The 11,782-nt window shown below is 51.1% G+C and overlaps 1 protein-coding gene across 1 annotated transcript in view; it reads left to right on the top strand.

Annotated features, from left to right (window-relative positions):
• The first annotated feature begins 2,046 nt into the window (after positions 1–2,046).
• Vdr (vitamin D receptor) overlaps positions 2,047–11,782 on the top strand; it is a 54,885-nt gene continuing 45,149 nt past the window's right edge. Inside the window, exon 1 of the mRNA XM_031354178.1 lies at positions 2,047–2,125. The gene's annotated coding sequence lies outside the window, so the exon portion shown is untranslated. The remainder of the gene's footprint in view (positions 2,126–11,782) is intronic.

Here is an 11,782-nt window from a genome sequence, read left to right as displayed (position 1 = left end):
GGTGCTGGGAATTGAACCCTGGTCCCCTGGAAGAGCTGACAGTGCTCTTAATGGCTGAGTCAGCTCTCCACCCCTCCCCGCACATGGTTGGTTTTTCTTTCTAGACTGTGATCCATTAGGTGAAAAGTACATGGAACTTTTTTTTTTTTGAGAGGCAGTGTGAAATGATGCCTGTCAGTCAGAAGGAAGACAGGGTTCAAGTGGCTCTGTCATTGCCCATCGGTAAAAAAAATGCCAAGTTTTAAGATGGGGGGGCAGTTTTTGCTGCTCTATATTGAAAGACATGAAGGTTGAATAAAACATCTAGAGAATTCTTCTCATACTCTACCTATGAGAATGCTACCTATGTGAACTTTCAGTTCACGACTGTGAAAAAGATTGACAGCCGATCAGTACGGAGTATGTAGGTGTGCATCTTCCATCGCCTCCTGCAAAGGCTCACAGGACCTCAGAATGAATGCCCTAAGGTGTTGGCTGTTGAGATCTCCTGTGCTTTTTTTCTCTTGAGAGTCAGCTTTCCCATGATGCTCTGGAAAGTGATTCTTTCATTTAGAATAAGTGATTTTATTTTTCATTTAGAATGAATACCAGACTGGTAGGGCTCCCAAAAGCTCTCTTCCGTTCATTCATTTGACACAGATTGTCCGTCTGTGAGTTTAAATACCTTGTGTTCCATGTTTTCTGAAATTGTTTAAGCCATTCCAGAATGTTTCCATGGCAATCTCTCTCTCTCTCTCTCTCTCTCTCTCTCTCTCTCTCTCTCTCTCTTTCCCTCTCTCTGTCTCTCTGTCTCTGTCTCTGTCTCTGTCTCTGTCTCTCTCTCTTTTGGTTTTTCAAGACAGGGTTTCTCTGTGTTGTCCTGACTGTCCTAGTCACAACAGTCTGTTAAAGAGCTGCCTCAGCTGCCTCACAGCTTCCACTCAGACCCACTCTCTGGAAGGTCTTCCTTCTGTTTAGCCCTCCGTTGGTTTCTTGGGGACAGTCATCAAGAGCTGGAAGGGGTAGTGTTTTCTTCACTCTAACATCCCTGTCTGTGCACTTAGTCGCTAGGCTGGGCTCTCATCCTTCCCTGGCTTGGTCTGGTAAATCTCTCGGTTTTCCACCTCCCTGTCCCCACTGAGCCTCCTCAACATTATCTTCCCTGACTAAAGGAGGTCACCAACTGTCCGGTGACATTGTAAGCATCTGTATTCTAAATCACTCCTTTGTTTATTTATGCATACATCTCTTACTCAAAAAAAGGGAGCCCTATAGACCCATTTTTCTTTCAGCATCTGGTGCTGTGCAGAGCTCGGAGTGTGTGAGTAGAAAGTAATCTTTATTCAAAGTTTTCTACAATGAGTTCTCAGGAGCCATGCAGAGTTCCGGGTCTTGAGGTGAACTTTGTGCCTGCTTCATTCCTTCACACCAGGGTCTCGGTGGCAAGGGGTGATCTAGGAGGCAGAGACCTCAGAAGCTAAGGTAAAGCTCGCTGGAATGAGATGAGATTAGCCAGGAGCATGCTCCCTCGCTGTAGTTAACAGAGGAACGTCAGGTAGGAGAGAGGACGGCCGCTCCAGCCTCCATTCTGGTCCTCTGTGCTAATCCTAACCAATGGAGTCGGGCTGAGCACCCTGCAGGAGAAACTTGCCTGAGATTCCCCACCGGCCCGCAGAGAATGGCTCCCTGCAGCGCGCCGCGGTTGTCGGGGTACTGGGTCAACTCAGGTACCGGTGACACACCTGGAGGAGGCGTCTACAGCAGATTGGGTAGAACCACGGCGGCGGGGGTGGGTGGTGGATACATCACGGATCACCACAGGCAGAAACGTGGATTTGCACACACGACATCATCAAAGACTGTCCCCACGGAAGGCAGACGCCTGTGCTGCGCTGTGGCGGCCGTCCTGGAGCCCCCCTCACAAGGCAGGGCCTCCAAGTGGACAGTGAAGTGGTTGATTCCAAGTCACGAAAGTTTCAGGGCTGCAGAGGAACGGACCCAGTGGGCGTGGTTGAGGGGCAGGGCGTTCTGGGGGCGGGGCCTTGTGGGGGCGGGGCCAGGTGCTGAGCAGTCTCTGCTTGTCAAAAGGCTGCTGCCGAGCCCTAAGCACCCGGAGCGCCGAGCCGTGTGTCCACAGCCAGACCAGGTGCGGATCGGGGAGCAGGGGGTAGGGGGTTCAGGGTGAGTGGTTAGACCCAGGGCGGGGGACTGGGGTCTAGAGGTCTGAGCGTCCGGGTGCAAGCAGTAGAGTCCGAGACTGACTCGGAAAGCAAAAGTTGGCGGCTGAGATCCGGGCTGTGGTGCCATGAGGTTGGGACTCCGAGAGGGCACCCAAGTCTGAGAAAGCTGAAGTTCGTACGAGGCTGGCGAGGGGGCAGCCACCTCCGCGATGCTCAGGTTGCTCAGCGTGGGAGACCTTTGCTAGGAGGGTGCTCAGCGCTGGACAACAAGAGGCGTTTGTTTCTTTCCTCGGACGGATGGGCGCTTTGGCTGGGAGTGGAGAAGTAAGAAGGGAGCGATTGGTTGCCGGTGCTGCTAAGCTCTCTGGAGGAGGAGTGTGTGGAGCCTGTCTGTTACCCCGCGGAGCCCATGTGTGATCACCTGTGGTAGTGGAATCTTTTAAATGGAGTTTTCTTTTTGCTTGACTTTCTAAAACCGCCGGTGCTTTGAGACTGGTGCGCTGGGTTTCTCTTCCAGGAGAGCCTGCCCACAGATGTCCAGAGAGACTCAGGGGCCAGCGTGGAAACTGAGACAGGGGTTTTAAGGAATAGTTTCTGTTTGGAGAGTGAGGGGACTTGGATCCAGGAGGAGCATCTAGGTAGGATCCGCATGTGGTCTCCAGGTCCACTGTCTCCATTGACTCTGTCCTACCTGAGGGCTGAATCTGCCTGGGCTCTGGGGAGCCTGAGCCACCCTCCTCCTCCCGCTGCTACTCCTCCTCATGCTCCTCCTCTTCCTCCTCCTCTTCCACCTCCTCTTTGTGGTGAGTGAGTCAGCCTCCTGTCTGGGCCCAGCAGCAGCGAGGGGCCAGAGCCCAGGCAAGCAGTTGGGCAGGAGTTTTCTGGGCATTGCAAAAGTTCCCTTGGACAGAGTTCAGGTCTGCCCCAATGCCCCGAGGAAGGGCATCTTCTTCATGACAGCAGGGGTGGGCAAGGCATGATTCCAGGAGATGGCTGTGAAGAGTCAGTGGCTTTGTGGGAAATCGGAACCTCTTCCTATTCTTAAGAACTAGAGGTCCAGCCCAGTACTGTGGGCTTGCCAGCTAGTGGTTCCATTTCTACCTTGCCACCCATCTTGTCTCGTAAGGCAAGCATGCAGGAGAAATCAGAAGGTTCAGGAAGCAGAAAACGCAAAGAATGCTTTTCCCAGGCTAGGAGTAAGAGCGGACTTCTGAGGGGCAGATAGGGGTTGTCTGTACCCAGGACCCTTAATTCTGTGAACTAAGGGTATTTTATGTTTGGGGGACCATCTCTATTCCTTCCCTAGCTGAAGACTGGAAAGAATTGCGTGTGCACACAGCCAGAACGGGAGACAATAAAAGTCTGGTTTTGGTTTGGCTACTAGAGACCCCTTAAGCAGAGGTAGGTGACCTGGGGGCCTCACTCTGTAACCTTTTCTAGCTTGTCTGAGGACACAGGGAGGACACAGTGACATTGCCTCAAACTGCAAAGAGTAGGAATCCCCAGTCAGTGTCCCTGGTCAGCTGTGACTTGATTCCTGACCAAGATGGAGGTGGGACTGGGAAAGGAGAGCAGGGAAGAGAATCCAGCAACTTAGCCGACCCTCACTCGACTTCTCCAGCCGACCCTCACTCTTCTCCAGGTACAACCATAAGTCTGTGCATACTCTAGCAGCCCTGGAGCATTGAGCTCTACTTATTTATAATGTGGTCTCTCAGTCTCCGTCCCCCGCCCCCGTCCACCTCTGAACTGATCTCTTGGAGGGGCTGAGTCCCTTGGGAAGACCCCAGAGTCTCCCTGGACCCCGCCTTCAGCACAGATTGTAGATGTGCAGAGCCTAGGCTTTCAATAGAGGAAGGCCTAGGGTCTGAATGGCTAGACCAAGAAGTCACACAAGACAGGAGAGTGCTGTTGTGCTGTTGATCTTCTCACCCTACATCGTAGAAATTGGCTGAAGTTGGCCTCTTGGCTCCTATTGTCCACGCAGCCGAGAGGTAAGGCCAGGTGCTGGAACCCCATTCTAATTTGTAGTTGGATAGTGGGTTAGGGGGGGTCAAGCCTCAACTTGCCACTGCTGTGAGTTTGTTTGGGATGCAGGTAGAGGGAATAAGAACTTGGCCATATTCCATAAGAGCCTGTGTGTGTCCCAGCATGGTGGCAGCCCCCTCCCCCTCAAGGGATGCCTGAAAAGCAGATCCTAGCATACTAGGTCTTAACCTCCAAATCAAGCTCCAGGAGGGACAGTGGCCCTGGCACTGGCTGCCATCACTGTTCGGTTGAGGAGGCTCTGACTGGGCCGAAGCCAGCCTGGCAGCAGCTCTAGACTACCAGGACCTCACTTTTCATTACATTTCTCTCCGGTTTGTCCTTAACCTTGCTTTCTGTCAGGGCCCAATGGATACGCCAAAAAAAAAAAAAAAAAAAAAAAAAAAAAAAAGCGACTGTATAATCTATTATCCCAACTGGGATTCTCATGAGTCAAGGGGGCTTTGTGTGTGGCCTCGTCAAGACGCAGACCCAAACCAGGGTAAAAGCTGCATACCTAGTCCTCCAAGCCCAGGAGAGGTCACCCAGAGTGATAAAGGACAAGGGAGAGACTTAATGCTGAGGTGAAGGTGGAGCAGCATGACCCTGAGGGCAGCCCCAGCGCTGCAGCTGCTCTCTGGCCGCAGCCTGCTTTCTGGCCTAGTCCGCCAACCCCAGTCCTTCCTTATGGGCAGACTTGCTCCTGGCCACTTTGTCCCCAGACTCAGCCCACCGCTGAAGTGACTTTCTTCTGTCCTTCACTTGTCACTGCCTTTGCCCTTGGTTTTTCCTGTGCCACCACAGCTCAGAAAGGGACAAGAAAACCTGCCACCTCTTCTTGAGCTTCCTTCCCCAGGGGAACCGGGGTAGAGTAATGCTAAGACTCGGCCCCATGCTCTCTCTTCCCTGTCTCCTAGCGTTGCTTCCTGGGTCCCTCTAGCTTCCCAGACCTCTGGGGACTCTCCCATGTCCAAAGAAGTCCCCATTCTAATGGGAGTAAACAAGCAGGAAGGGAAGGGCGTCCAGATCTCGTCCTTGTAGATTAAAGGGCACACACAGGTCAGTTAGAACCAAGATCCAGGAAAATGGCAACCAAGACAGGAATAGAAGCTGGGGAGAAGCTACTGAGCCACCCGTGGATGCTGGCATTTGGGTTTCCTGTCTCTGAATGCTGGAGAAATGGTCCAGGGTGGGGACAGACACATCTTGCTCAACCTAAGCTCTAGGCGTTGGTGGCAGCAACGGCATCCTATGGTAGTGACATGTGGAAGAGAAACTGCCCTCCCCTCTGAGTCCTGGGCCTGGTTCAGATACTCAGGGCAGCCTCTCTGGAGAGTCCCCGGAGGCTGAGTGTGTGAGTGATCAGGGCGTAACGTAGGACACGGGGGAGTGGAGCCTCCATGACTGTGGAGTGACTGTTTACTCTGGCAAGCCGGAAGCCATTCTTTCTCATCACTACTAATGAAAAGAGCGGGAGGGAAGTCCTGCCTGCCTGTAGAGAGTGGGAAGGTGGTGAGACCACCCCCCCACACACACACAGAGCTGGCTAGGGGAGGGCAGGATGGCTAGTGGGCAAACAGCAGAAGCTAGAGGAAGAAGCAGAGGGCGCTGCGAGAGTCTCAGTGTGTGCCACGCTTCCGTGAACCTGCCCTGCAGGTCTCGTGCCAAAGAATAAAGTAAGCAGTGTTCCCAGGACCAGATGCCACACAAAGTCTTCATTCTGCACAGGGGAGAGTCCTGTCCTTAGCAGGGTGTAGGCAGCTGTACCAGCGGGAAAGTGGAGTTTGGGCAGCGCCAAGCTCCGGGGAAGCTACTACCTCTCACAGGTCTCCTGATGCCAAGCTGCACCTTCAAAGTATTCTGCATGGTGTGACATTGTTCCAGACACTGTGGAGCTCTCAAGCCTTTGCTGGTGAGAGGACCAGTGTGTGCCACCTGCTGGCACTAGGGACAGTGGCTCACTGGGCCCTAGATACCAGATGCTGTGTACTTAATAGGTACAGCCAGCCTCCTGGTCCTATTGTCTTTCTGTGTTAGGAAGGAAGGACTCCTGTGCCCATTCTATAAATGGAAAAACTGAGGCTTGGTGGGGTTGCAATGTGAAGTCAGAGAGTTGGGAGGGCTGAAACCACAGTAGTGACCTCTGCACTCCCAGGGCGGTCGCAGACACTTAGTGCCATGGCTTCCAGGTTCTAGGCTCGTAATCAGTGTTTGTGAACTGCGGGGTCAGATTTACACACTAGTTTGAACAAGCTGACCTGAACATTAAGTTCCCTTGGGCCAAAGGTTGCTCTGGGGATGGTAGTGTCTCAGAAGGCTCCTTTGACTTCTGTGCCTCTGTGTGGTCTTAGATACAAATTCCATTTCAGAAGCACCAAAGAAACTTAGCGTCATGCAGAAATTGCCCAGAACCCAGCGATACTTAGATGGCCTGGAGGACAGAAGAAATCCTCTTTCCATTTCAAACGGCTGTGGTATGCTAGGTGAACGGGTTCGAGAGGCCACTGTCCCACCAGCTCATCTGAGCTGCTCTTCCTTTCCTGGCCCCACCCTGCTCTGCTGTCTGTTTTAGGCTCCTGACCCCAGCCAGCTTCCGTGCCTGGAGAAATGGACTCTAGGCTGTCTTGAGGTCTCCAGTTAGGCCCTGTGCTGAGACCCCAGCCAGTTTCTGTGCCTGGAGAAATGGACTCTAGGCTGTTTTGAGGCCTCCAGTCAGGCCCTGTGCTGGGCTCCTGAGCTCATTTACATGCTTCTCCTTGACATTAACATGTGACATATGCAGTAGAGGCTTCGAGGCTGAGCTAGCAGCTGGGAAGAGCGGGAGAGACAGAGACAGAGTTCTGGATTTGTCACATTCTAGTTAATGACCGTGGGGGCAAATTTCCTTTTTATTTTTTATTAATTAATTAATTAATTAATTTTACTTATTCACTTTACATCCTGTTCACTGTCCCCACCTGGTCACCCCCTCCCATAATCCCTTTTCCCACGCCCCTCCCCTTCTCTAAGTGGGTGGGGGCCCCCTGGGTATCCCTCTTACTCTGGCACTCCAAGTCTCTGCAAGGCTTCGCGCTTCCTTTCCCACGAAGGCAACCCAGCTAGAAGAACATATCCCATGTGTAGTACAGGCAACAGCCTTTGGGGTAGCTCCCCCCACCCCGCCCCATTCCAGTTGTTTGGAACTTGGGAGCAAATATCTTAATCCCTCCAAATTCCAGTTTCTTTATCAGTAAGCTGAGGGCGATCATAGCTGAGCTGTGGAATTGTTGAGAATTAACCGAGGAAAGTCAAGTGTCCAGCGCAGAGTAAACTTCTGAAAGGCTTGCTCAGTGGCCAAGGTCTAAGACATGGGGGATTTAGCAGCACAAAGAAAGATTGTCAGGAATGTTCTAAGCTGATAGCCCTTGGGAGGAGAGGAGGGAGGGGAAACTGAGGCAGGGATGTAAAACAGCAACAACAATCCAAATTGATAATGCAGAAGCCCATTTTGAAAGATCCTGCGGGAGCTCAGGAATGGCTGTCGTAGCATCTGGCTAAATGCAGATTTCGTAGACGGTTTTCTCATTGTGCCATGCGTGAGACAAGAAACCTGGGAGCATTGCCGAGCTTTTCAATTGTCTTTTGTTTTGTTTTTTTTTTTCTAATTGAGAAATGATATGTTATTCAAGAGTATATGACATGCTTACAGATATTATGCAACTGCACTAACCACCCAAGTTAGGAGCAGAGCACTTACTTTTTAAAGTCTATGTGTGTCTGGGCTGACAAGAAGGATCATGGGTAGAGGCGCTTACTGCCTGGACTCACAAGCCGAGTTCAGTCCCAGAATCCATAGGGCAGAAGGGAACAATTGATTCCCAAAAGCTGTCCTCTGGCATCCACATCCATGTTGTTGTGGTGAATATGCATGCACATAATATATAAATAAATAAATAAACGTAAAAACTTTAATGTGTGTGCATATGTGTGTCTGTGTGTGTCTGTGTGTATGTCTGTGTATCTGTGTGTGTCTGTGTATATGTCTGTATGTGTCCGTGTGTCTGTGTCTGTGTGTGTCTCTGTGTGTAGGCGTGTAGGCCAGAGGACAACCTTAGGTGTTAACGTTAGGAACTCCATCCACTCCTGGAGCTCATCAATTAGGCTAGACTGATAGTGAGCCTCAGGGGTCTGTCTGTCTGCATCTCCCACTTTGGGATTACAAATCCCCAATACTCAGAGATCAAACTAGGGCTTCCTGCTTTGGAGGCAAGCACTTTACCAATGGTGCCTTCTCTCCAGACCATACAGCCTGTTAAACAGCCCTTGGCTGAGCCCTGGGTACCGGAGCCCTCTCGTCATCCCCAGGACAAGGTAAGTTTGGACTTGTTATTCCTTGTTTTCTTTTATAAATTTTCACATGTGTTTTTGAGACAGTGTCCAGTGCTGGGTCTCATGGCATCGAGGTGTTCACACACCGTTCTCTGTCACATGATTTTTTACGGGACCTATGTGCTCTTCCACACTGACACACATTAGTTAACACTGCTATCGAGCGTTCCATTGTGAAAATGTCACATGCTGTATGTCCTCCTTCTTGTGGACAGTCCTCTGCGCTGTTTCCAGTTCAGGGCTACTGTGAAATGATAACATGCTTGTGTCCTGCTTTCTCTAAAGACATCACTGGTTCACACAGGATCCCACGTTTGGAGTCGATATTAAAAATAAACAAACAGAACAGAACTCAACATTCCCCCTTTGGTTGTGAATGAAAGATCCCTTTCTTCCTCCTGGTTTTCAATACTCAATATCGACTTCATCTCCAACATGACAGAATTGTCCTAGACAAGTCAATGCAGCCACTTTTAGCTACCTACCGTGGTATTGTCATGCCCCTGGTTTCTGGCTGGCAGGTGCTTGTCCACAGGTGGGCCAGGCATTCTAAGACCTCTGTGCCTGACCTCTAAGTATGGCCGAAGTCTTATCTTTCTGGCCTTCCAAGTTTGCATGCTTACTAAAATTTCACGACTATTCAGTTCATCTCAGAGCCTAATGTTAGCACCAACCCTATCCTAGACGCTCAAGCAATGCCTACTGAGTTGCAGTTTTGTCACATGGTTTGGGAAAAGCACACATGTTCCTTGAATGTAAATTTTTAGACAAGGGACATAGAATGTGTGAAGCTCGTGCTCACAGCACTGCGGCTGGGGCTACGATGGGATTCCTTGTGGGGCTTCTAAGCTACTCGAGACGCCAGGCAAGAGAGATGGTTCATCGGTCAATTGTTCAGAGTCTGACCTTGTTTCTTTAGCTTTCTGACTTGTCTCCGAAGCAGCCGGAGGGCTAAGATGGGGGTGACTGAGAAGTGGCCATAGGGAAAAAAGGCAAGTGCTCTCAGAGTTGAACAGCATGCCTGGGGACACTGGGGAGAGGAGTTATTAAGTACCCAGCATCCCGGTAGATACATAAACAGTCAGCTACCCATCCACCCACCCACCCACCCACCCACCCACCCACCCACCCGCCCGACTAAAAAATGTGGCTGGCTGGGCAGTTGGAAGGGCCACCCTAGCTGTCAGTCAAGTCTGTAATTACACCAGCCGGTCCGTGCCTGTCGATTCCCAGGCAGACAAGGCCCTGAGCCTCCCTCACCTTGGATGCCAGGCCCAAGCCAGGCTTAACTGAAGCCAGGTCCTGACTATCTAACCCCCATGCTGCCCACACCCCTGACTCCACCCAGTGCCTCTCCCGACAGCAACCTTTGACCCTTATGAGGTTAACATATTATATAATAGCCGAAAATCATGGTGACCAAAGGTTAGTTAAACTTAACATGTCCCAGGCACTATATCAAATGTGTTTTTAATACCTTCTTTTTCCCTTGCTTATGACCCTGATTTATGAAGAGTAAATGGAGATTCAAAGGGATTAAGAGGTTGGCTTTCCTGCCCAAAGTCATTAAGAGCCAGCACTTCAATCACAGCCTTTCTAAATCTGAGAGGAGCCCTTTTCCCACGACAGCTCCCTCTTCTGTAGCGGTGGTCATTCAGCTCAGACCTCAGGACCCCTCCCCTTCTCAGTCATGAGGGTTGGGAGCGCGATGGCCAGTGGGGTCTGGCTGGGGTGAGCAGGGCAGCTTCACGCTGGCCGGGAGACGTTGGAAAACACCTTAGGGGCAGAGTTCTTTGTTCCAAATGGCTCTGAGTTTCCGGCCTTGTGCCAGGGATGGGAAGTTACCTCTGCCCAGCCTATTTGGCAAGCACATGCACATCTGGGTGCCATGATGCTAAGGAGTGGAGGAGGGGCTGCCTCAGGTAAAATTCCATCTTAATGAACTCCATTTGAGATCTGAGGCCTTTGTTACAGTCCCACGTGCAGCCTGGGAAACTGGAGGTGAAGGGGAATAATTCAAGTTAGGCGTCTCCCAATGAGGTCCTCGGAAGTCCTGATTCTGGGAAAAGAGAAAGAATCTAATCCATAGCAGAGACCCCTTAAATGGCAAATGGCTGAGTAGTTCTAGGCAGGCCTGGGCGAGGAGATCTTGGAGCTGACAGTGACTATGTGTTCAGATGTGTATTCCTCCTTTCTACTATGTGCCCCAATAACAGATCCCATCCCAGAAAAGTCCTGACTCAACACGGGGTCCCAGCGCATCCCAGAGTCATCCGGATAAAGCTTATCAGATACCAATACCTCTGTGTGTAGACAGGCTGAGTATGCCGAGCCACAGAGGACCGGTGAGGGGTAGCCGTTTGCACAGTTATGTTATCTTTAAAAGCTGGGCTGAAGTTTGGGTGAACCCTACCCAGCGATTATAGCCATTGGGCACAGTCACCAGCTCCTAAATTGACTGAGCAGGGCCATGTGCCAGGCACGGGACTAAGCAGTTGGCACGAACTAGCCCATGGGCTCCTCACAGGCTTAGAAGGTGCGGACTGTGATTTCTCTCATGGTGCAGATAAGAAAACAGAAGCTGAGAGAGAGTGCAAGCAGTTGTGAGTGCAGCCAGTACAAGGGAGGGACCAGGGAGAGGGCCCAGCCAGATAGGCTGGCCCAGAGCCGCTGCCCATCTAGCTGTGTGGCCGACTGGTGCAGGGGCCAAGGCCAGAGGGTAAAGCTGGAGGGTTGAGGTGAGATAGACTGAAGGACTTCCGGCTGGTATTCAGATGGGGCCCAGACTGAAGGACTTCTGGCCAGTATTCAGATGGGACCCACAGTAGGCCTGCAAAGTGTTGCTGGAGCTACAGCCCAGTGTGGCCTCATGATCCAATTAGGTTTTCATAGCAAGCTGGACGTGCGAGACATGAAGTGTTCGGTTTTGTTCTGTTTCTAAGTAAAACCCACTCACCTCTCCCCATCTCTCTCTCTTTTCTTCTCCAGTGCACATGGGGGATGGGTTTATGTGTGTGTGTGTGCACTTAGATGTGTGGGGGTCAAAGGTCAGTCTCAAGCGTCTTCCTCTGTCCCTCCTACACCTGTTGTGTTGAGACGTTGTCTCTGACTGACTCCTCTCTAGGATTACAGGCTCAACATCCACCATGTTGGCATAAGTGCTAAGGATCCAAACGTTGGTCCTTATACATGACAAGCACTTTATATCAGTTGAAATCTCTCTGTTTTTA

Source organism: Mastomys coucha, unplaced genomic scaffold (assembly GCF_008632895.1).
Source record: "Mastomys coucha isolate ucsf_1 unplaced genomic scaffold, UCSF_Mcou_1 pScaffold11, whole genome shotgun sequence".
NCBI lineage: Eukaryota > Metazoa > Chordata > Mammalia > Rodentia > Muridae > Mastomys > Mastomys coucha.
The sequence above is the reverse complement of the archived record's forward strand: the minus strand, read 5'-3'. Positions and strand labels throughout refer to the sequence as shown.